The sequence below is a fragment of the Meles meles genome, chromosome 2 (genome assembly GCF_922984935.1).
Source record: "Meles meles chromosome 2, mMelMel3.1 paternal haplotype, whole genome shotgun sequence".
NCBI classification, from domain to species: domain Eukaryota; kingdom Metazoa; phylum Chordata; class Mammalia; order Carnivora; family Mustelidae; genus Meles; species Meles meles.
The window spans coordinates 194,177,368-194,203,236 of NC_060067.1; the positions used below are offsets into that span (position 1 = coordinate 194,177,368).

The 25,869-nt window shown below is 41.7% G+C and overlaps 1 protein-coding gene and 1 pseudogene across 1 annotated transcript in view; both read left to right on the plus strand.

Annotated features, from left to right (window-relative positions):
• Nucleotides 1-25,869, plus strand: part of SORBS2 (sorbin and SH3 domain containing 2) — a 355,104-nt gene that overhangs the window by 79,501 nt on the left and 249,734 nt on the right. The window lies entirely within an intron of this gene.
• On the plus strand, nucleotides 18,744-18,867 carry LOC123937721 (annotated as a pseudogene).

Consider the following 25,869-nt stretch of genomic DNA (forward strand, 5'->3'; position numbering starts at 1 on the left):
ATTTAGGCAGGTCTATAAAAATACATTGTTTAATTACGAGAAGCAAAAGATATTTAAAAATTATAAATATGTGAAAGTACCAAAACACGCATTTATGGGCCCCCACTCTGTACCAGGTCCTATTCCACATGCTGAACCAAATAGTAAGCAAAAACCCAAATTCCTGCCTTCAGGAAATTTATGTTATTTTTTTTAATAGATTTTATTTATTTATTTGACACATAGAGATCACAAGTAGGCAGAGAGGCAGGCAGAAAGAGAGGGGGAAGAAGGCTCCCCACCGAGCAGAGAGCCCGATGCAGGGATTGATCCCAGGACCCTGAGATCATGACCCGAGCCAAAGGCAGAGGCTTCCCCCACTGAGCCACCCAGGCGCCCCAGGAAATTTATGTTCTAATGAACAGATTCTCATAATTCCACTACTTACACAGAACTAAAGTTAGTAGTTTGGGGTCTTTTTATCTTTTCTCTTTATATTTATCTACACACATTCTCACAAAGTTGCCATTGTCCTATGAGTGTTTACACTTAAAATAACGTAGCCACATTTTCCACATTATTAACTATTTCTCAACAGCATTGTTTCTGTGGCATCATTGTGTTCCAGTAACTGAACTGTAGTTTGTTCAATCAATCGCTTATTGTTTCAGATCATTTGATTTTTTTCATCACTGTAAATAATATGATGGAGATCATTGTAGATCAATCTCTGCACAGGTCTGAGAATACCCCTTTGGGGAAAAGGGAAAGAGGTGAAATTGCAGGATAAAAGGTTATATAGGATGCTCTTCCATTACTGAAGTTAATGCACTATTTTAATATTAAAATTAATGTTTGATATAAAGTAACTATGTAAAAGATAGAAGTTTCTATATATTTAAGTAAAATAAGGGGAAAACCATCTGCTTAATTTTTATTAACTTATTATTAAGACTACTATAATATAATGTTATGTTTGTATATTAATAGTTCTCCTTAAGAGAATAGTTACATAATTCGGTTTAAAAAATCTGTTCCTTATACTTTATTTTAGGAAACAAATGATTCTAAAATCGTAGTTTTAAACAATATATGGGATAAATTATGAGCATAAAAGTACATTAAACTTCAGTCTTTCTCTAAAGTATTTATTTTTATACAAAAGTGGAGATTATAATCACTGTACTGTGGCCCATTTTTGTGATCAGCACCTAGCAGCAGGAATAATCAGATGTTCATTTCTCTAGATTTCTGAATTATGTCCTTACATTTCCTTTCCTGGGTCAAGCATTTTTAATTTCCAAGTTTGGTTGGAAACATAACTAAAATGAAAAATGTAGGTAGCTTGCAATATCACATTAAAAAATTTATTTGACTGGATTTATATTGGAACCAGTTGGAAATTCAGAAAGCAAGACAGAGTTTATTGATAGCTGCCACTCAGGGGACTAAAAATAGAGGCAGGTATTGTTAAGAACATATTCCTCTGTCCATTTACATAAGGTCACATAATGTGAAAGATAGGTATATGCTTCTAGAATTCAGCCTATCAGAGGAGATTCAAGAACACTTTAAAAATAAAGTCATTGCAATATACTAATTGATGACTTCTATAATGGGAGAGAGCCTGTACCATTCCATAGTTCCTTCTTTGGGTGAACTGTTTGGGGAAAGCACTTTTGTGTGTGTGTGTTTTTAACAGAATTCATTTTATAATAGCAATGACTTATTTATTTGTTCTTTTAGCCAATATTTATTGGGTCCTCCATATGCCAGATACATGCTCAGTACTGGCCATACACTGACAAATTAAACACCGTACCAAGCTTACCTACCATCAATTTACCACCAAGTCTGCCAGTGATTCTTACCACAGTAATTCCTGCAACTACAGATAAGCCGTGACTACAAAAGTGTGAGCAGTCAGGTCAGCCCCTGTGCTCCTGAGAAGAAGGAGCTGTCAGGTGGAAAGAACGCCCTCCCTTCCCAGTACTTCCCAGCACAGGAGTAAAGCTGTCCGTACTCACTTTTGTGGAACAAGATAGAAGTGTAGGAAAAAGACATCGAAGTTCCTTTTCCCTCTCCCCTCCCCCTTTCCCATGCTTCTCTTCTCTTCCTGCTCTTCCCACCGTCTTCTCTCCTTCCCTTCCTGAAATTAATCCGAAAGTCATCTTCACTTTAGGCTCTGGATGCGTAGACAAAGTTAAGTCAAAGAGGAGCAATATATTTTTCCCATACGAAGCAGCTAAATAATCTAAAGCAGAAAGAAAATATTTTCCTCGAAAGCTGGTAGGATGTTTTCTCATCCTCATCATCGTTCTGCCTTGTCCTCGTCATTGGCCGCTTACTGATACTTAGTATATTCTAAGCACACAAATGTTTGTCTGTACATGTTGTGAAATTCTTGCAGCTTTAGGCAGCAGATAGTTGTCATCCTTGTACAGACGAAGGAAGATGGAGGCCACGTCTCTTCATGTGATTTGCCCAGGGTCATGCCTCTCCTAACAGACCGATCCCAGATACATCCCCAATGCTGTAAATCCAGCACCCGTTTCCCAAATTAACTGTATTTACTGTAGCTTACACTTCTCTGAGAAGAGTTGCCTATAGAAGGAGTTATTGGATTCCTCTTCTTTCCCTTGTATTTATCCCTAAACATAAATCAAATCTGAAGTTCTATTAAAAAGTATCATCAGAATATCAAACGAAGCCAGACACCATTTGATATAATTGAAAAACCTACTACACATTTTAGATAAAAGTTTTGAAAGCAAACCTATGCTAATTTCAGCATTTCCCAAAAGAAAATCCATATGGCTTGCTCAGATGAGCAGTACGACACGAGAGATCAATGACAACCCCGAGAGAGATCAGTCACATCTACACATAAATTGGGTTCTGTTGTCAGCCATAAAAAGATGACATTCAGCAAGGTATTCTGCACAAGGAAATGTAAAATCAGATCCAGAAAGCTGGCACAATATCAGGGCTGTACATCCGAGGAGAGGTGCATTGCTAAGCCAGGGTGACTCAGGCGGAGAGATAGCCACCATGCCCAGAACCTTAACACTGACTGCAGCCATCAACTCCGGGATAGCCTTATGAGGGAGGAGAGGGGACCTTACTTACTGCAGAAACACCTGCCGACCCAGCAGTCACTGTCATAACCACCGTGCCTTATAGCAGTAAGGGCAATGAAAGAAAGAGGATTCAGAACCTCTTTCAGGAGGAAGACACTCCCTGCAGAATTTGAACATTTCAAGGGCCCACAGGTTATATTTTTCTTCTCAGTATCAGTTTTAGTCTCCGCAAATGGTAATATTATCAGGGCTTGATTGTTTTGTCCATTATCTTAAATAAGTGAAGAGGAAGCTGTGTTTCTGTAGGAACCAGACATTCCTCGTAGTACTTAAATAGTTCGGTAAGCTCTCTCATTGTTTTCATTTGCAAAATCTGTGTTATTCTGATTTGTGGTGTGGGATCCTTGTATTTCAGGATCGTTTTCATGAGCTCAGTGCTCTGTGAGCCGTGAGTGCTCAGTATGGTCAGAAGAGTAGGAGGACGTTGAAAAAGTTGCACATAGCTTACATTTTGTTAAAGGTGTAAAAGAACAAAAATCACCTTTTAAATGTGCTTCGGTTTGCAAAGTGCCTGATACTGCACCGCATATAAAGATGACATGAAAATACAAATCAAAACGATTATATGGTTATAGGGGAACGAATATACAGTGTGTGGTTTTGAACAACTATATGATCAAAAGCTATATGCTAGGGGCGCCTGGGTGGCTCAGTGGGTTAAGCTGCTGCCTTCAGCTCAGGTCATGATCTCAGGGTCCTGAGATCGAGTCCCGCATCGGGGTCTCTGCTCAGCAGGGAGCCTGCTTCCCTCTCTCTCTCTGCCTGCCTCTCTATCTACTTTGGATCTCTCTCTGTCAAATAAATAAAATAAAAAATCTTTAAAAAAAAAAAAAAGCTATATGCTACTTTTTTACGCGACTTTTTGATAGCTGCGTTAACTTTCTTTGTTTCGCCCTAGCTTTATTGAGATATAACTAACACATAACACTGTGTATGCTTAAGTTACACAACGTGTTGATCTGATCCACTTATATTTGTGAAATTATCACCACCATAATGTTAGCTCACACCTCCATCATGTCCCATAAATGTCATTTCTTTTTTGTGGTTAGAACCTTTAGGATCTACTATTTTAGACATTTTCGATTATATAACACAGTATTTTTAACTAGAATCATCATGCTGTACATTAGATCTCAAGAATGTATTCATGCTGTGCTGCTCTTTACTCCACATCCTCGCCAACACTTGTTATCTCTTGTATTTTTGATGATAGCCCTTCTAACAGGTATGACGTGATATCTTACAGTTCTCATTTGCCACATAAACTTTCTATTTGGGAAATTATTTCTGAGTCCCTACATGGAATCGAGGGTTTAGCAATCACCATTGTGCGTGTGGAAAGAAGTTAAAGGAGAGAATGACCAATGTCACCTAACCTTGCTTCCTAAAACCCTAACACAGTGTTGGATTCTAAACAGATGCTCATAAAGTTTAAATGAATGAATAAGGTTTCGTCCCTTAATGTCACGGAAATGTTAGGAAAACAAATCCTCGATCAGTATTGCTTCTATAAATGGGACAACAGTGTACTCCTTCCAACCAGTTAGCAACACCTCATCAAAGTGGATTCTTAAAACTTTCCAAAAAAAGACCTGGTCCCAAGATTCACCTGGCAGCAGTCATTCTCCAAAACCTTTTCAAAGGCGGTAATAATTCACTGCAGAAGGCACCTGAGAAAGCAAACCAGGGACCCTGTATGGTTCTCCCTGAGTTCTCAGTGCAGCATCAAACTAACTAAGCTGACCTCAGAAGCATGCTGGGCAGGGTTTCTGGTGCTGCCAGCGGGTTTGGTCTCATTAGAGACATAGCTATTGTGATCAAAATTCACATGGGATCAGAGGCAGACAGTTTGAAACATAACACTAAAAGATCAGTTGTGGCTTCTAATTATTTTGAATGAATCTCCTTTGTTGGGATAAAGAGTTGGGAAGCCTATGGTAGATCATAAGAGGAAGAGAGGCAGGGCTCTGAGAGAGAAAACTTTTCCATGAGAGGCTGGGGTAGGTAGAGTTATGCTGTAGTGCGGGTATCTCTCATCTCCTGAAATTCCCCTAAGTTGGGAATCCATCTTTTTACTGATATCCCTTTGCATTAGGTCTCGAGCTATGAGGGCACTCTACAATGACAATTGCCTTTGCCTCACGTAAAAGGCAGAGGAAGGCCGAAGTTTAAAGCATACAGTGGCCCAACTAGTTTGAAAATGTACTGTTCTAATTGTGGAACTTTATGTAGTGGCCAGTGGTTATAATTATTTCATAGCTAGTGCACAGTACAGTTGATTGAAAGTCTTACTCTCTGAGGAAGATTTTTCAATTTTTTATTCCCCAGGGGCTTATCAACATAAAGAGAGTAGCGGTTTTATGTTTTATGGTTATCTTTCATTTATTTTTTTATTTTTTAAAAAGATTTTATTTATTTATTTGACAGATCACAAGCAGGCAGAGAGGCAGGCAGAGAGAGAGAGAGAGGAGGAAGCAGGCTCCCCGCCGAGCAGAGAGCCCGATACGGGACTCGATCCCAGGACCCTGAGATCATGACCTGAGCCGAAGGCAGAGGCTTTAACCCATTGAGCCACCCAGGCGCCCCTATGGTTATCTTTTATTTGAAGGAAATGTAATAAAGTAACTGACACATTGAAATGATTCCTCAAAGAAACCCATTCTCCCAGAACTAGAAAAAGAATCTCCTTCATTTTGCAGGTGGGATATTTGCTAAATGTGCAGAGTCAAAAACAGAAATGAGGCTCGGTTTCCAAGTTCACGCACCTGCCTAATGACTACAGCAGTTCATTCTCTGCCCAGTGACTGCGGCAGTCACCCCAGCCCGCCTATCTAATATCCAGTCTCCTTTCTTGCTAAGAGACCCCAGCCTGCATTTAAGTGACAACAAGTAAAAATTACATTTCCCAGCATCCATTGCAGGCAGATTGGGGCAATGAAGTGCCCACCGCAGTCCACAGCAAGAGGCTTCAAGAAATGTTGCCATGTGCCTTTTGCCCTTCCTGCTTTCTCCTTTTGTTTTCTGTCTGAAATATGAATGTGAGAGCTGTGGTTGCAGCAGCCATCCTGTCTGAGCGAAAAATGTGGCCATATACCAAGGATGGGAAAGCACAAGGCTAGGCAGATCTGGAACAGAATAATAGAATGGATCATTCCTCAAAGCTTTGATTTACCTACTTGACTAAAATAAAATAAAATAAAATAAACCTCTAATTTGTTTAAGTTATTCAGGTTTCTCCTTACTTGAATATTACGACTGAAAGAATGCCCTACTGTAGTTCTTCAGTAAATCAGAAAGACCAGAAAAACATTTTCTATCCATTATTTCTATCAGCTCTGTTCTTAGAGTTGACTCTTTGGAATAGAACACTGTCTGCCTGGGATAGTCCCAGGCTCGTTGATGAGGTCCTCATCCTTCCACTATTTGCTTTTCCGTTTTGTTTCACCCATTCCCAATCAAAAGCAAATTCTTACCCAGTAGCCTGAGCATCCACAACTTTGTTGTGATGTTTATTTTATGTTCCATAAAATCAGGGTGATTTCTCCTCTAGATTCAACCCTGGAGGACTTTGTGTTTATCGCTTTGTACTTCCTGCAAAACATTATGACCTATCTTGAATGAACATCAGAGTTACATCTCACAAATTGCCCAACCGCTGCCCCAAGCAAGGGATTTGCTGCATCGGTTCAGAAGCAATACTCTCTGGTAGTTATTTGACACAGTGTGGTATCCTTCCGGTTATGGAGAACATTTCCCTGCCACTGAATTTTGCCACACGTCTTTAACTTTTCTGTCATCCACTAACCAGGCTTTATTGAAAAGGGTCAACATAAAAAAAAAAAAATACATCAGGTAACAGTATAAAAAAGAGAACATTTAGCTAAGATCTTCAATAATGGTAAGATAATTTATTAAAATATCAGTGTGGCTGTGGTTTGTTTATCCCTTCATGCCTCTCTCCCCAGCACGAGTCTCCTTCTCCTGAGATTTTAGGGTTTAGACCTATAGAAAGTAGAAGTGTCCTATCCCTACCTTACTACTCTACTCTTTTCCATTCCTTGACTTCCCGTGAAATGTTTAGAGGTATCTCCTGTCTATCATAGCAGCTTAAATGAATTCAGATTAGGCAAGGGAGAAAGGATTTGGCCTTGGAAGGCCTCCAAGAGAGAGATTTCCTAACAGATGAGATAGAGGGGGTCATATTTCTCCTGTGAGTAGTCTGCGGAGTTAGTTGGGGGGACCTCAGAGTTGGCTATGTGGTGCCTTCTAGAAAGGGTGCCACTGAAGGCACAGACACCCCAGCTTCACCAGGGACTCCAGAGCCAAGCATGGCAATAAACAGTAAAGTCCCCAGACCTGAAGATGGTACAGAAAGGTTAGATAATGGATAGAATTTGTACTTGTAACTGGGGATTCATCTCAGTACCTCTGAATCTAGAAGGATACCAGAACTGTCCACGATGGGGATGTGGTTCCAGAAAAAGAACCTCTGACGATGACTATGGTTTCAGTTCCCGACAGTCCAATGGCCGATTCAAACTGACGTTGACTTAAAAAAGGAGGAATGTGACCATTCCTCTCCACCTGACTTCCTCTCTAAGATTCTCACCTATAACATTGTTTCTAGGGGGAAAGGAAGGATCTGCAAACAGAAACCTCACAATCCTGACGCAAAGTTTCCTCTGACCCTGACACCTTCGAGTTCTATTTGTGCCTGTGTATCTTATCAGTTGAATGGGGATCATTGTGACATCATTCAGAGTCTGGATTGGTTAACAACAATTAGGTAACCCTTTGCTGATAGAAAGTACTCTTTTGATCTTTAAAATAAGCTTGAGTATTTTGGTATATGCTGCATTATACGTGAATTATACCGCTTCTCATTAGAGCACTGCCAGTATTACTGTCTGAGGGCTCAGAGCCCCTGCCTTCATTCTGGCGATTCTGAAATTCTGAAACTGAAAGAAACAGCTAGCTGAAATAAATAATCCAGACTAACAAACGTGCGTTTATCGAAGCCGGCAATGCAGGGCATAGCAGCACTAGCGATAAGATAAATCCCGAGATAGTGGGAACCCGTGTCTTCTACTGAGGTTACAAGCCAACTGCCAAGATGGGAAACACATATATTTGTCCTAAATAATTATTTTATTAAGATTATAATTAAGAAACTTGAGATGGAGGGAAAAGGGAAAATGAAAAAAAAACTGACTCTGTCCCACCTACAAATAATTTTTTAAAATATATTTTTTTTATTTATTTGACAGACAGAGATCACAAGTAGGCAGAGAGGCAGGCAGAGAGAGAGAGGAGGAAGCAGGCTCCCTGCGGAGCAGAGAGCCCAATGCGGGGCTCGATCCCAGGACCCTGAGATCATGACCTGAGCTGAAGGCAGAGGCTTTAACCCACTGAGCCACCCAGGTGCCCCTACAAATAATTTTTTAAAATGACTTGAACTAGGGGTGCCTGGGTGACGCAGCTGACTGAGCGGCTAACGCTTGGTTTCTGCTCAGGTCATGATGTCAGGGTCCTGGGATCGAGCCCTACGGTGGGCTCTGCACTCCGTGAGGAGTCTGCTTGAAAATTCTCTCTCTCCCTCTGCCTCTGCAGCTCCCTCCCAGCTCCATCTCCCTCTCAGATAAATAAAACTTTAAAAATAATAATAATAAATGAATACATAAAAATGACTTGAACTAAATGCATTAAAACAGAGCAATCTTCAATTTATGCAAAGCAAGCTGATTGAATTTGTTATTGCCTCCACTATGGATGATAGGATAGAGAATGGGAGGAAGAAAATCATGCCCTTGAATCAGGTTCATAGCCCTTATAGAGCTGAATGTGTTTTGAAGGCAGTGTGTGTGTATAAGGGTATAATTGCAACCAAGAAGGGCGGTTCTCTTTAACTCAAAATCATTTCCAGCATATAATATTTTATTTTGAGTGTTGTCATTAATAATTAAATTCACTGAACAGAAATGAAATTTGATTTGGAACAAGCACTCCTTTTTGGCTTCCTGGTAAATAACCGCATTTGGTTTGTTTGCTGCAAGGCTGGGAACATTGGCTTGTTTGGTCTCAAGGCTGGTACATGCCCCACACCAACCTCCCCCAGCAGCCCACTGGGAATAGTTATCACTATTCTTACAATCCCAACTGGCTGCTGACAGGGATATTTTAACTACAGAAGCCAATACAGGGATTAAAAAACATGAAAACCCTCACAAAGATGACTACATTTTTGAGGACTTCTGGAAATTCCCCTGGCAACTTGTACAAATCATGACCTGCATTTCCTGGGTGAGAGTTCAAGAAGACACATGGCAAAAAGCCTGGTTAAATCATGTCATTTGAAACTGGTTCGTGGACAGTTTTCCCTTCAGAGCCAAACCTGTTTCATCACTAGAATAAAAATCTCAGCACCGTGAGTAAGATAAACTAAAAGATGGTGTTTATCAGGAAGGAGACAGAACGTTAGCTTTGGGAATCTAATAAAAATTGGGAGAACTTGAAATGGCGCTGTGGCTTGACTTGAGACCAGAACCAGGCGTTATGGTAGAGAGGACTAGAGACAAACATGCAGGGTTTGAAGTGGAAGGAAACACCTAGAAGCTAAGGTAGAAGAAGCCTGAAAATATCCTTAGCAGGTGAATAATTCCTTTAGTAAGGATGCTCTTGGAAATAGTGTGGTAAAATTTTCAGTGTTCCCACTTCAGAACGTAACACCCCTCAAAGCCTATATATATATCCTCAGAATTTTATTTTTTTACTGGGTCTCAGGGGAGACAGAAATAGTCTGCTGATCGGAGGTTGGAGCTTTATATACGACACTTCACCAAAGAGGATTATGCCCAACAGTTAAGCTAATTAATGGATGTTGGGAGGGGTGGGAGTGCCAGGGAGGCAGGATGGAAGGAGGGACAACAGGGAAGAAACAGTAGGAGGAGTGAAGTCATGTGGGGCGACTGCTCCTGTGCTCCTGGCCAGGGGACTGTCCTGTATGCTATTGTTCCTGTGTCTCTCACATAATCACTTGAGTTGATGATTAAATGTAGGTGAATTACTCTCTTTTATTATTAAAGGGAACTCTAAGTTACTCCATTTTGTCAGCCACATCAAAGACAGGAAAACACAGAAAGATTGGAAAACAGAAAGATGCCCAAGGTAATGTCTCAGCTGAGCATTCATCTGGGGCGGAAGAAAAGTTGCAAGAATTTGGGCTGGGCAAGGGCAAAGTGGAGATTTGTCCTAGAGCAACCACTCTAACATCTCCTACTGCCTGCCACCTTCTACTAATCTTTACCTCCTATTCTTGCTATGTACAGCCAACTTCCTATGGGATATTTTGTTTGCCTCCATCAAGTTACTTTCTTTTGGTAAATTGTTTAACTCCTTGCCTACCCCCTCTTTCCAAATTCTTAGAACTTAATTTGATTAAACGAACCTAGTGATAGGGTGATGACTTCAAATCCCCAAATGTGATAAACATCTACATTTCTATCCCAACTTCTGCGCTTTGTGGAAGAGTTTGCAAATCCACATGGAAAAAGTCTTCCTGTGTAAGTCATAAACAGAGGATCATGAAATGAACAGAACATGAAACCATTCATTTCTGAGGTACCGCTTCCATTTGGGCTTTTAATATCTTTCTTTGAATCTAATGCTTTCTTGTGGGGAAAATTCAATGTGCTATTCTTTGCCTCAAAGGTATTTTGTTGGTTGGATGAGGGTTTTTTCCTTGAAACATGTTTTCACCCTTCTGGCTTTTTATAGTATTATGAGAACAATGACCTCATTCTCTCCAGTTGATAATAATGGCATACTTTTTATAACTTGAAAAGGCATCTGCTTATTGATATGGGAGTTAAAATTAACTATAACGTAAGAGTTAGCAATTGCATGCCTCGCCTTATCTTGCGGAACAAAATAAATAGGATGGAAAACACGTGAAGCTTGCGTTCGTTTAAGTCTTTGTGAATGATAATCCATGTGCTGGTAGAGAGACATTTATCTTCTTTTCGTGTTTTATTTCACAGCTGAAAAATTAAACAAAGTATCCAGTATTGTTGAAAATATCCCTTTCTACATAAGATGAAAATGGGGAGAATATAAAAGTCCTATAATGCAGAGGTCACATTTAATTCACAATCATAACGTTTGACAGGTTAACAAGAATGTGAGCACTGATAAGCTAATCCTTCTCTCTGGAGGTGATCACCCCACCTGGGTCTGGACTCTATCACATTTTCTGTGGGACTCTATTCTACTTAGAAATCACAAAAATACCATTAACACTGATTAGAGGTTCAATCCTAAGCAAGAAGAAAGATGATAAATGAATTTAAGGAGCTGGTGAGATAAGAAACCTGAAAACTGAATAATTGTAATAATTTTATGCAACGGCACTAATATTTCTGAACTAATCTGTGAAATCACTTAATCCCCAATGGATGAGAAAGCTGTGCACTGTCTAGTTTAGGAGTAGTCAAAACTGCTGGGATGGTGGATTGCAAATAGTGATCAATTCCGGACTGAAATGAGGCTATGACTGTGCACAGTATTGCAATTATCTATTCACTTACCTGTCTTCCTCAGTGAATTAAAGTATCCTTACAGGACTGCTTATTATTTTTAATTCCTCAGTATTCAGCACATTGCATGGCACGCATGGGCACATGATAAAGTCTTATTGTTATTCAGACTATACAGATGGCTGAAGGAAGGCAGATTCTACAAGCCTTAACCTAGCCCAGTGTCCTTTGTGAATTTTTTAATACCATGCTCATCCTGTCGTAAAAATGCAAATACCATGTGGAAGGATTATGGGTTTAGTCTAATCGGCACTGCACACATGAGGATAACAGACCATTTAAGCTATTTGAGAGCTTTGCACCACCCTCTCCTTGTCCCATCTCACCCCTGCACTGGTGTGCATGGCATTGGGCCTGGCGTGGATGAGGGTGTACGAAGGCTGACCCTAGACCATTGAGCCGGGTGAGCGGCAAGAGTCCACAGGGCTCTAAAGGGTAGGGGGGGACCAAAGCTGAATTTCACCAGCTTCCCAACTGTAATTATGGCCAGGCTTCATCGCTGACCCAGAAGGTGGAAGGAGTATGTAAGAAGGCAGGCCACCCCCTCACTACAAAGGGGACCATGGATGAGGACAGAGGAAGAAGTGCCAGAGTCCCCGAGCCTTACCTCGGAGCCGACATAATCCCATACCATGGAACATTCGTTCAAGAAATACTTTTTCTTGCATATGATGTGTGAGTGCCGTCTGGGTCTTTCTGGGCATTTTCAAAAAATGAATCACAGCAGCTGCTCTACTACCTTCGGGGTGCAAAGAACTTAGTCAATGAGGCCGGAGCTCCAGGCGAACACGGCCACAGCAAGGCCCACAGGGAGGTGGGCCACATGAGGGGTTGCAGTGAACCTTCTGTTGAAGAGAGGAAGACCCCTTGGAAAGCTCTCCCACCGTGATGTGAGCCCAACATCTGGGGGCCCTCCAGGGCTCTCTTCACAGGAGCCCCAGAAAGGCAGTGTTGCTCAGGGTCAAACTTAACCATCACTCTCCTGCCTAAAACCTCTCAGTGCCCATTCTTCATAGCTTCTAGGATAAATTAAACTCTGTACATGGCCTAGAGGGCTTGAGGCTCTGCCTTATCGGGCCTCTTTGACCTAACTGTGGTCACTGCCCTCTTCTGTTGTGTTGCAGATGCACTATAATTCCTCTCCCCCCTACTCTCTCTCTCTGTCTCTCTGTCTCTGTCTTTGTGTGTGTCTCTCTGTCTCCTGTTCTCTTTCTCTCTCTCTCTTTCTCACACACACATGCACACACCCCCACACACACACACACAGTCTTCTATTCCATTTGTATAGTATGTCTGAAAATTATGGTCCTCTCCATCCTCTCTACCCAACGAATCCCCATGGGTTCATCTTCTCCCCTCTGCCACTGCTACCCTGTTCAGCCCATCCGCCATCGTCCCTCATCTGGACTATGGCTATCATTTCCCTGCTTCCAGTTGCTTCTTCCCTGTTATCAAGAATCTACATAGCAGGCAGTGTCCTTTATAAAATATAAATCAGGTCTCTTTTCACTTATTTAATTAAAATCCTGCAATAATAAAAGCCAGATTCCTCTCCATGCCATCTAAGGCACTGCGTTTGCTGCCTCCTCTCCATTTCCCCAGCCTCATTACATGAATCACCGTTTTCCTCCAACTCTGTGCTCTGCCGCACTTGCCTTCTCTTGGTTCCTCAGGGACTCTGAACGCCCTCTGATCTCAAGGACCCAGACACATCCCATCTGCCTAGAACATTCTCCTTCCAGATGTCCTCGGGGATTTTCTAGTCACTGAGGTCTCAGCATAAATGTCAACTCCTTAGAGAGGACTTCTCTAACCAGCCAAAACCAAGTACTGTAGCAGTCTTTCAGTTACGGTCTTATCGCATGGCCCTCTTTATTATCTTCATGATACTCCGCACTATCTGAAATTGACCATAGATTTGGGTACTTGTTTGTTTACTTGTCTCTCTTCCCCTGCACTGGAATGCAAGCTCCCCAAGATAAGGAACTATGGCCACCTTGTTTATCCAGTGTGTATTATGCAACTGGTGATTTATATCCAACAACGCTTCCCTGAATTAATAAGTGGGTCTTCTTCTTTCTCTCACTCTTTCCTGTCTTCATTTGCTCATTTTTGGGTGTGTGTAATTCTATTTCATATCACACTCAGAGTAGAAGGTTTCCCAGAACATACAGGTGCTTACAGAATTCTTCTTTATTTATGGACCACCTTTAAGCAATCTCCGAAGTTAAATAGAAAAAAAAAGTTAATAAGTAATGGAAGAATCTTTAGCATATGGTTAAAATTGTAAAAACCCAGTATCATTTTTACCTATCATTCCTCTCTCTCAATGACTCACAGTATTTGTGTCTTTACCTGTGCATTATTTCCAAGCATTTGCGCTTGGAAATACTAACCTCCCAGCATCTTAGGTTTTGTTCATGGTCCACACCCCTTGCTTCAAGTTCTTATCCTCTCTCCTATAGCTTTTCATTTGTTCCCCATCTTTTAATGGTCACATATTATGCACCAGGCACCAAGAATGCAAAAATGACTCAAAAAGGGTCCCTGGCTTCAGGAAGCTTACAGTCTCCTAGAGAGGACTGATCTGTAAACCAACCAGAGCAAAATACATGAAAGGGTCTAGAATACAGGAATGTGCAGGAAATAACAGTGTTTAAATAAGAGAAAGTGGCTGATTTTCCATGGTGGGTGGTGTGATGGGGCTGTGGAAGGGGGAGAGGTTCAGGACAGGCTTTACAGAGGTAGAACAGAGTGGTGCTGCAGAGGAGAAACAGGAATTCCTAGCAAGGAAGTCAGGTCAAAAAACATTGGAGTTATAAAATACTCCAGCGCATTGAGGCACTGCACAGAACTCAGCAAGTGTAGGACAAGAGGGGGTTGGATTAAGTGATGGGAAGAGGGAGGCAGGGACGGAGCAGAGCCCTCAGAGGATGAGCTATGCTCTGCTGAAATATTTGAGTCTTACCCATGGCAGAAATGGCCATGAAGGTGTTTATTTTATACCCTAAGGAACTCTAAGAAAGCCACAGTCCACTTGCAGAATGAATTTAATGTCTTCAGTCTTTTTGACTGAAGTAAGTCCTAGTAAGTCTAATACTATATTTTTTAAAGACTTGATAGAAACCTCCTGACAGACAATAAAATCAGCCAAGATGGTTGTTGTGATTATTCTTTGGTTCATAATTTCCTCCATTTTTTCTCCTATCATTGTTTTCTACTGTTCTTTTGGGTTCCCCAAAGCTAATCCCAATAATGATAAACTATTAAAGGCTTGAGAGGAACTAATCAATAATTCGTACTTCAGGGGTATTATTGGAGACTGCTGTAAATATCTAGACTCTTCTTGATGTTCTTGGCCTCTTTTGCTGTAAGAAATAGACAAAGTGGGGCTCCGTCAGTTAAGAGTCTGTGTTTGGCTCGGGTCGTGATCCTAGGGTTCTGGGATCGAGCCCTGCATCGGGCTCCTCCCTCACCCTGCCTCTCCCCCTACTTCTGTGCACTCTCTGACAAATAAATGAAATCTTAAACATTTAGAAAAAAAGGAAATAGATAAAGTTATCACAAGGAAAGAAAATGGAAAATTGTCACATCTTCTATTATACCTTTTGGATTTCCTCTAGTTCTTAGAGTAAATTCATGAAGCTAATTAATTCGTTAGGTAAAAATTTGTAGGGGGCGCCTGCATGGCTTAGTCGGTTGAGGGCCTGACTCTTGGTTTCCCCTCAGGTCATGGTCTTGGGAGTCCTGGGATTAAGCCCCATGTGAGGCTCTGTGCTCAGCGAGGAGTCTGCCTGAGGATTCTCTCTCTCTCCCTTTCCCCCCAACTCCCATGGACATAAATATACTTGCTCTTTTTCTCTCTAAAATAAGTAAATCTTTAAAAAAAATGTGCTCAGATTTCTGTTTAAAGTAGATTTTGTTGTTATTACAGGGTAGGTTATGTGGGCTTCTTTAAAATGTTTTTTGTCCTCTTCCTTATGGCATGCTTTGAAACACCGACTTGCCTAAGAGACTGGTTGCCGTGTTTGCAGCAACCCCAGCAAAAAGGCAATTTATGGATCCGGTGGAAAGGAAATGTGTCAAATGGCAATCTGCAACAGCCAACAAATGCAAAGTGCCTGATTTTACCATAACATTTTCATTTCTGCTGCGTAAGGGAGAATTGTGTGTGTTGGGGGGGAGGAGGGTGAGACTAGGAAATATAAAAATAGGCAGTAAAAAAAGAAAAAAAGAGTATTTTAATCTATGATGCCAGGGGGGAAAAGTGGCTAGAGGGGCTTTGACACTAGTGAAAATCCTGAGATTTACAAAATGACAAGGGATTTAGCTGATAGTGGAGTGATTAAAAGGGAGAGGTGAGAGGGACAGAGAAGTAACTTGTCATGTGTGTGTCTTCTACAAGCCAGGCAGCGACCTAGGCATATTAATTCATAATCCTATCTATTCCTGGCCCCAACTTTGAGTCATCATCAGATGGTATTGTTGGGATTTTTACCTAGGAGGTAGTAAGACTCGATGGCCACATAGGTGAGTGGGAATGGGATTAGAATCGTGTCTGGTCCTGAAGCCCACCATCTTTCTCCTTCATAAACAACACTGCTTCTCATTCTGCTCTAGGAACATTCTGGTTATGATGCATGGTTTAAAATCAAATGTGGGATTAAAAGGAAGGAATGTAAGGAGCACCTGGGTGGCTCAGTCGTTAAGCGTGTGCCTTCGGCTCGGGTCATGATCCCAGGGCGTTGAGATAGAACCCTAGGTCGGGCTCCCTGCTCAGCGGGGAGCCTGCTTCTCCCTCTCCCACTCTCCCTGCGTCTCTCTCGGTCAAATAAATAAAATCTTAAAAAAAAAAAAAAAAGGAAAGTAAGAAATGCACTGACAGGTATACTAGCATTTGCTTGCATTTTGTACTTTTTAATGAACAGCTCAATCTACGTGGAAGTGTAGTGTTATAATCTAGAGCATACATTTACATTTGACTGAGGTTGATTGAGTGCCAACGATATGCTGAAAATCTCACAGGCAGAGTTTTCATTAAAACAGCACGATTCTGGGCACCTGGGTGGCTCAGTGGGTTAAGCCTCTGACTTCAGCTCAGGTCATGATGCCAGGGTCCTGGGATTGAGCCCCTCATTGGGCTCTCTGCTCAGCGGGGGCCTGCTTCCCCCCACCTCCAGCCTGGCCCTCTGCCTACTTGTGATCTCTCTCTCTGTCAAACAAATAAATAAAATCTTAAAAAAAAAAAAAAAAACAGAGCGATTCATTCCATGAACCCCCAACCAAGGCAGTGCCTTACCGTCCTCTGACAGCCGGCCATAGTTTACGTCGAGGAACTAAAGGAAAATGGCATCTTGATGCTGAACTCATACGTCAGCTGTCCGTTCAGTAGCAAACTGTGCCGCTTCAGCAGGTGAGACTGTGCGGGTGAAGGATCGCTTCTGGGGGCCCTGAAACCAGTAGGGGGTGTAGCGTGCGCACCTGCAGCAGCTCGGACTCCCCGTGCAGACTCTCCTCCCTGTCCTGCTTTGATTCCTGATGACTCTTCAGTGTCTGCTTTTTCCGAAGAGAAGCAGACCTCCCTGTGCTTTCAGAAAGTGCTTTCCCAAATGGCTGACTTTTCAGGGGGAAAGTTGTTTCCAGATCAATGTGCTTAAGGAAATGAAAAGCCCTTGATTAGCAGCCAAGAAGCCTCCTAATGAAATGACATTTCCCTCCAGGGACTTCAAGTGCCAAATAAAATCTAGTGCTCTCTGCGTAGAGGGCTTATCTTAGTTTTGTGCTTTTCCGAGGTGCACTTCATAAACACGGGTACACCCAGCCAGATGAATGTGCACGTCCGCATTAAGCATTGAGGTAAAAGCTTTATCGGCCTCCCGCACCTGGGTTGCGTAGCTCAAGGAAGATGACCAAATCCACATCCCTGAATGAACTCCACAGAAGCATTGGGCCCCCAGAGAGGGAACCCCGTCCTTGTTAGTCTGAAAACACCATGATCTCCTAAAATCCTGGAGAGAATGTAGGACTTTATTGTGAGGAAAAACTAAGTGGTTAATTCTTAGTGAAACAGATCATCTCTGGTGATTTTTGCAGAGGTGACCAACTGTTAGACTATGGTCTTTATTATGTCAGCATTTAAATGGGTATTGTAAAGCTATAAAGAGATTATAGTCTTTATGGTGTCTTCGTATAAATGTATGTACAGAAAAGACTAATTTTAAGTATGAGAAATCCACGAGTAGCACAGGGTTTGAAACTAGTAGGACACATTCTAACGTTATGGGAGAGTTTCATGGCACCGATGGGAAGTGTGCATTTGGGATCAGAAAACTAGCACTTTCTCTCTCTCTTTCTCATTTCTGCTTCTCCCTTTCTCTCTGAGTGGCTTCTTTATTCCTCTTACTGCGTGGGTAGGATTTCTCTAGCCACGACAAGAATTTCTAGTTGTACATCTCTCTCATCAAGAGAATCTGTTTGGGAACAGAATCTTTGAGCTCCAAGTTTAGATTCATAATAGACTCACTTTATTTTACTAAAACACAGTGATATGTTCCAGAACATCTCTTAACACCATCTCTTCTTAAGAGATTGTCATCTCTTAACAATCGACCATAGTTTACCTCAAGTGACAAGAAAAATAAAGTGTTTTAACCCCAAATTAGTATCCCAGATGTCAATGACAATAGCAATGCCTAGCTTGGGACAGCTGCCATTTCCTGAAACAGTTGGCTGTAGGCAGGGGGTCCGGCTCAGGGTGGCATGAGCAGCTTTGATATTATAACAATATTTGGGGGGTAGGGACATAGACATTACCCCACCCAAAAAAGATGAGGCAAAGAAAATTCAATTACGTCCCCCTCAGTGACCTTCTAGAATTAAAGAGATTTCAAATTAAGATGGAACCATTGCATTTTGCAGCTAAATTTCAAAACAAAAAATTACTGCCACTAATGTTTTTCATATTCCCTATAAATCTGTCTCTACCTAGAATATCCTCACACCCTTGATGCCCAACAAAAACCTAAACGTAAGCTTTGCGCAGTGGCAGTATCATAGCCAATGAGGTTTATCCAAGGCGCAATTATTGCTAATTGAAAACCTAAAAGTAACGTCTCAATAATATATCTCTATTTCATTTTTTTCCACCTATTTGGTGCTTACCGAAAGGCTTACCAGAAGTCCTGACACACGTCAATTATGCCTCAACTGATAATAAAGTCAGTGAGCAGGAGCGCCTGGGTGGCTCAGTGGATTAAGCCGCTGCCTTCAGCTCAGGTCATGATCTCAGGGTCCTGAGATCGAGCCCCACGTCGGGCTCTCTGCTCCACAGGGAGCCTGCTTCCTCCTCTCTCTCTGCCTGCCTCTCTGCCTACTTGTGATCTCTCTCTGTCAAATAAATAAAATAAAATCTTTAAAACAAAATAAAAAATAAAGTCAGTGAGCATAAGAAAAAAAAATCCTAGACACAAACCAGATTCCATAGTCTTGCCCTCACCTTAGAAAATACAAAAATGATTTTCCTTTCATTTCCTTCATAGACCTTGTTCAGGCTGCCTTGGTGTCAGCCCCATCAAAAAGAAACTTTCTGGTACACTCTCCAGTTTCTACTGCTTGTCCGATGGCATAATACTATACGCATATACGTAAAAGAGTCTTTGAGAACTTACAAAATATAATACAGAGAAAGAAATTCTGACACTTGTTTTATATCTCACAGAAGAAAATTAAATTTGCACATTTCTCCCCCGAAGTGGACAGGAGATATATCTCATTAAGTATCCCTCTTATTCTTTTCCCTTTACAACTAGAAGAAAGAAAGATTATACAGCTGCCGTAGTGTATCGCTATTTGGGCAGCTCTCCCATGCACCCCCCCACACACACATTTGGGATGTGGTAGGAATCCTATATGTGAACTAAAAGAAGTCAAGATCATGCCTCAAAGAATACCAAGGTAACGAATTTTCTGGTTCTACATTATATACGAAAAAGGATATGTACTTCATCTTATAAGACTTTGGAAAAGTGATTTTATTTCTTTTAGCTTCAATTTCTTCATCCATAAAATCAGCCTCATAGGGGTGCCTGGATGGCTCAGTCAGTGAAGCAGCAGACTCTTTGATTTCCGTTCAGTTTATGAGCTCAGAATTGTGAAATCAAGGCCCGTGTCAGGTTCTGCCCTGAGCGTGGAGCCTGCTTAAGATTCTCTCTCTCTCTCTCTCTGGTGTTCCCTCTGTGCCCCCTCCCCCCACCTGCACAGAGTTCTCTCTTTCTCCAAAAAATAAAAAAAAAATCTAACACTAGACTCCCTGGATAGTTGTGATGGCTGCTATTATTTATGCAAAACTCCAAGCATCTATGAAATATCATTTCCCTCCCTGTGCTCTTCAAGTTCAGGTTGATACTCAGGTGGGAAGCAAGGCTCAGGGTCGCCACAGACACACTTACAGGAAGGAGCTACAGTTTATGTGTGCACACCACTCATCAGTGTGCGTCTTTGGCAGTTTTTTCCCACCAACCTACTCCCACCACTTACCTTTAGAGTATGGTGACCTTCATGGTCCCCAAGGACCCATGGCAGGGATACGGGGTAGGGAGCTTCTGCAGAACCAAGAGATCATACAGATCACAGCTTCCTGGAGTAGTGATTTGCTTGGTAGTGAATAGTTTAATGCACTGTTTTTATATTAATGCAAATAAAAAAGGAAAACCGGCAGGGCATCATGTGCTAGTGGGAGATTGCTCCCAACTCTTCCAAGACACCCAGGATTTGAATCCACTTGTTTCTGCGTTTAGGGTTTTGGATGGATTTGAGAAGCAGTCAGAATGGAATACCTAGAAAAGCTGTGAGCAAAGTAAGGCACCATGGAGATTAGACTCTGATAACCTACATTCAATCTGAATTGCAACTCCGATATGGAAATCCATTTCTTTTTTCAAGACTTCCTGACATTCAAGGAAATCCCTTGAAACTTACAGAAATATCTGGCACCTGGGTGGCTCAGTCAGTTAAGCATCTGCCTTTGGCTCAGGTCATGATCCCAGAGTCCTGGGCTGGAACCCCACATCGTTGTCCTCCGGCTCTCTGCTCAGCAGGGAGCCTACATCTCCCTCCCCCTCTGCCTGCCACTCCCCCTGCCTGTGCTCATTCTCTCTCTCTCCCTCACAAATAAATGAGTAAAATATTAAAAAAAAAAACAACAACTTACAGAAATAACAAAACCAAGGAACATCCTACAAAAACAACTAGCTGACCTGAGTTTTCCAGAGTAGAAGTAGTTTAAAGTGTTTGCACCTATTTTCCCCACAAATATAATCGTGCTTGTTAGAGACATACTTCCTCTTTTGGGCTGGATGTCAATTTCACAACTTTGGTCACTTTGTATCTGTGAAAGATGGCTACAATCCTCAGTTAATACAGAATAGTACCCAGCTCTGTAATCAACAGTTTGGAACCAAAAGGTGATAAAGAGGTCTATGAACATACGTCAATAAGCTTAAAGCCCTAGTTCCTAACCTATCTTCTGTTCCAACCTGCCTGAGTGATAGGACATGGTGAAGAGTAACTTAGAAACCATGGCTTTATAAGAGGGCATATCAGGACGCAAGGAATGGGAGTAGAATTTATAGTTCTACAAAGTATACAGAGGATGTTTACAGGGATCTGTTGCCTGGAGCAGCGTTGAGTACATGGGTTTTGCAGTAAATTGACCAAAAGCTTTGAATTATAGTACACTAAAAGGGTTTACTCACTTCACAAAGGATTATTTCCTGATGTAAGCAGGCTCTACATTATGAGAGGGTCTCGGTTACACACTCAAAGTTTTTCTCTACTTTCTTCCACAGGATGTTATTTTATTTTTATTTATTTATTTTTTTAAGATTTAATTAATTTATTTGACAGACAGATCACAAGTAGGCAGAGAGGCAGGCAGAGAGAGAGAAGGAAGCAGGCTCCCCTTTGAGCAGAGAGCCCGATGTGGGGCTCGATCCCAGGACTCCGGGATCATGACCTGAGCCGAAGGCAGAGGCTTTAACCCACTGAGCCACCCAGGCGCCCGGGGATATCATTTTAAAAGAGAAAATGAGAGTGAGTGTGGATCAGGAAGATCCCGTAAGAACAATTATAAGTTATTACATATTTATAACTCCTTGCTTATTTCTCTTGGGCATGAGTCTCAGAAAAAAACGACTACTTATTAATCTATCTTTCTTTTGTCATCATATTACTATGTGTCCTGAAAGGAGCCGGAGAACATTTTTTTTTAAATCAGTTTGTAAAAAAAAAAGTTATAAATATCAAATCATGATCTTTGTGGTAGTTTAAGGTATATTTCTTCATTTCTGGGAATATACAGGCTTTCTGAGCTTAACAACAGCCCCATTAGGGGCACAATAGGAAGAAAATTGCACATCTTTTCAGCTCTGAAGAGTTTTTGACAAGGGCTCTAAGTATATCCCAAAGTCACTGAAATTGATATCAGTCAAATGATGAAAGTGGTATCTTGCGAAATGTATGGTATCCAGAGATCAGGTATTAGCACAGGTGTTAGCCAGAGCAACTACAGTTTCTCAAAGGAGGGGGGCGGTTTAATCACCCATAAACCAAGGCATGAAGTCCTTTTTCTCATGTACAAGAACAGAGCTAACATTTGGAGAAAACGTTTCCTAAAGCCTGTGAGGCCAGGATATCAAAGAACTGGGCGCTATCGTTTGCGTGAGTTTTTCTGACAACCATGAAGAAACTGTCCTCTTTCCCTCCAGCAACTTCTTCTTTCCTTTTTTTTTTTTTTTTTTTTCATAAAGATGTTAGACTCAACATTTGGGATAAGCCGATGGAGCAGAATGTTAAACTTCCTGTAATATCTCGGCATCTCTCAGGATTGCTGTGAGAACCCATGACATGTGGATGGCTAAGGAGTTGTGTGGTTTTCCCAGCTCCGTCATTACCAAGTGTGCAACCCACATGAAAGCCACATTTAGTAGTTCTCCATATTTTAAGAGGAAATAGTGACTCATGCCTGAGAGGCAGGATGGAGAGAAAGGTCTCCTAGGCATCTCTAATCATATTCCTTTCTGCTCTGCACTTATACTGTGAACAAGTTTCATTTCATAACAAACCAGAGACCAAGTCTAAATTAGTATCCACACAATCCTGAAGACTTGAAGGCTTCTACAGTCGCGGTAGTTGTCCGTCTGGTTGTGGATCAAAAAGCAACGGAGACACCCTCATGCCGTTGAAAACAGATTGTCTTCTCGAACTCCAGTTGTTTGTGTAATTTTAACAACCATATGCTTGTTTTCTGTTTTCTGGCAATCTAGATCTGCTCTTTATTTCTTTTTTCGTCTCAATAGAAATTAAGTGGTTTTGGCCATCAACATTCCTGCCTGTGTTCTTTCAGTCTCCTGCGAAGAGGACCAGATGGAATAAGGCCTTTTATAGTTGTGACACATTCATCGGAATTGAAATAATGGTCTGCAAATTTCCCATCTTTTGAGGCAAAGACCCAGGCCTGCCCCATGGGAGCGTGGCATGCTGGCTACTATCTTACTCTCCAATGAGGGGTGCCTCATCTAAGATTGACTCAAACAGAATAATTGTAGAGACAGAGGGTTAGTTAGGAGGAGAATTTCAGAGTGTATGAATGAAGATTTATCCTTGCATTGGAGCTGAATTGTTTTTCATCAGAATGCTACCAGAATCTTAAAAAAAAAAAAAAAAAAAGACAAGGAGAGGTAGAGTGGTAAATGACAATTCAACACAACCCGTCTGAGCCGTCAATTCAGAACGTCACTTTGAATTCGTGAATTCTTTACTTGTCCACTGAACAGAAATAAGGAGGAAAGGCTTTTCCATCAGGGAAAATGCTGCTTCAAAATACAATGGGCTGTCTTGCGAAATTTCAAGCCAGAATTCACAGCGGCCTTGGTGAAACTCCAGTGCTCCCCTAATATTAGTGTCTGCTCTCCAGAATGGCAATGGAATCAACAAGCACGTGCCAAGATTCGAGGACCTTCTGAGACCCCTCATGGGAAAGAGCTGCTCTATCATGCTGATAGACGGAACAGTGGGCCTTGGACTGAGGAGACGGCTCAGATAGCTCTCTCATGACCAAAGAGCATTATCCAAGAGAGTAAAGACCAAGCTTTTCCAGACCAGTCAGTAGCCCAATCCCTGCCACTCAAGTGTTAGTTGCTTCTTTGAAACAACTATTACTTGCTTCTTTGAAACAACTAAGCCACAGTGGTAAAAGTGTCCAGTAAATACTCCACTCTAGCTCTCCTGGGATCATGCAATGATCTCCAGCAACTTGACAATGTTCCAGATACGTTATCAGTAGGAAGGAAGCAAGTACTGTGCCCAGTGGACTTAATAGTGAGAGCAAAAACTTAAAACACTGTGTCAGGAAATGTCCTTAAAAAAGAATACACTTAAATTTATATTTCTAATGTCCTTGGGGCATCTAGGCGGCTCAGTCAGCTAAATGTCCAACTCTTTGTTTCAGTTCAGGTCCTGATCTCATGGTTGGTGAGATCAAGCCCCTCCTTGGGGCTCCATGCTCAGTGGTGCGTCTGCTTGAAGATTCTTTCCTCTGCCCCTCCCCACAACGTGTGTGTGCATACTCTCTCTCTTTCTCTCTCAAATAAGTAAATCTTTAAAAAATATAGTTATAGTATCCTTATATAAAGGACAATTAAAACTTTGGTTTGATTCTGAACCATAAGAATCTTCATTTCTATGACAATTTTCTTAATTTTTATAAAGTTTACTTGTCATAAATTTGTATCTCTTTGAATTTCCCTTTGCATTCAGATAGATTTCCTAATTTTGAAATCACAGAGTCAAGAAGTTATTGACATGAAGAAAAACTGCCAAAGCAAGGGTTAAGACAGTGTGTCATGGGTGCCTGGGTGGCTCAGTGGGTTAAGCCTCTGCCTTCAGCTCAGGTCATGATCCCAGAGTCCTGGGACCAAGCCCCGCACCAGGCTCTCTTCTCAGAAGGGAGTGTGCTTCCCTCCCTCTCTGCCTATCTCTCTGCCTACTTGTGATTTCTCTCTGTCAAATAAATAAATAAAATCTTAAAAAAAAAAGACAGGGTGTCACAATGGAATTTCATAGGGTCAAAAAACATCCTTCTCCTATTATGAAATGACCTCCATTTCCTTTCTTGTTCCACGATCTTAGGGGATCTATGGTTAAAGGCAGGTTGACCGTCACCCATATGACAGACAACTTCCTCGAAGACCTGAATCACCATAGGAACCATTAAATTTGATCTGAATCCTAGAACCTTTATGAAAAAAAATTGTCATAGCTATATCCTTTCTTCTGTCTCCACTCCGCTGTACCCATATAATGCAGGGGTATCTGGAGTCAGAGTGTAAAATCTAATTCCCAAGGGTCTCTACAGTTCATCAAATTCTCTGGATTGCCCTAAACTCAAGCCATGACTTGAGCACTAATTAGCATTCTTAAATTTCTGGATAGTTCAGATCCCAGGGTGGAGACCAGGCCAACCCTGCATCCCAGGCTGAATGCGAGAAGCTTGTGGAATGCCAAAGTACCAGCTAGCTGTAACACGAAAGAGTCAACTATTCACTAATGAAACCAGTCATCCAAAATGGTTGTAGAAAAATCCTTTCCATTGTGTAAAAGCATCACTTGTTCTAGACATTTTAGTAATTGTCTATTAAGTCACTTCCTGCCTGATGGACAAGTATCCTTAGATGCTGCTCCCGCAGCATAGTCATCATTCCAGGGCTCTAGGGCACAACTTACTGCTCTGGAATAGTGTGTTGCTAAGTAGTCTGTGGGGTTTAAGTAGTCACATTCCTTATGGAGTCAAGGTTACTATAATCGTCACTATGGCAGCTCTGGAAAGGGTAACAGGGTGGAGGGGAATTTCACACATGCCATGTGTCGCTTACTCATCCTGTGAAGTCTGGCTTGGACTTGCTGCAGTTGGGAAGAGGGAGGAGAAGGATCTGGAGGCTGCACACACGGGGACCCCAGATCCCGCAAGGCTGGATTCTGAGCTATAATTGCTCACCGTGACTCACGTGGCCAGCTGGATTCTATGGCACTAGCATTTTGGCACTCAGCAGTCACCTCCACACTGGGCAGAGTGAGAATTTGGTGCATCAATCCAAAAGATA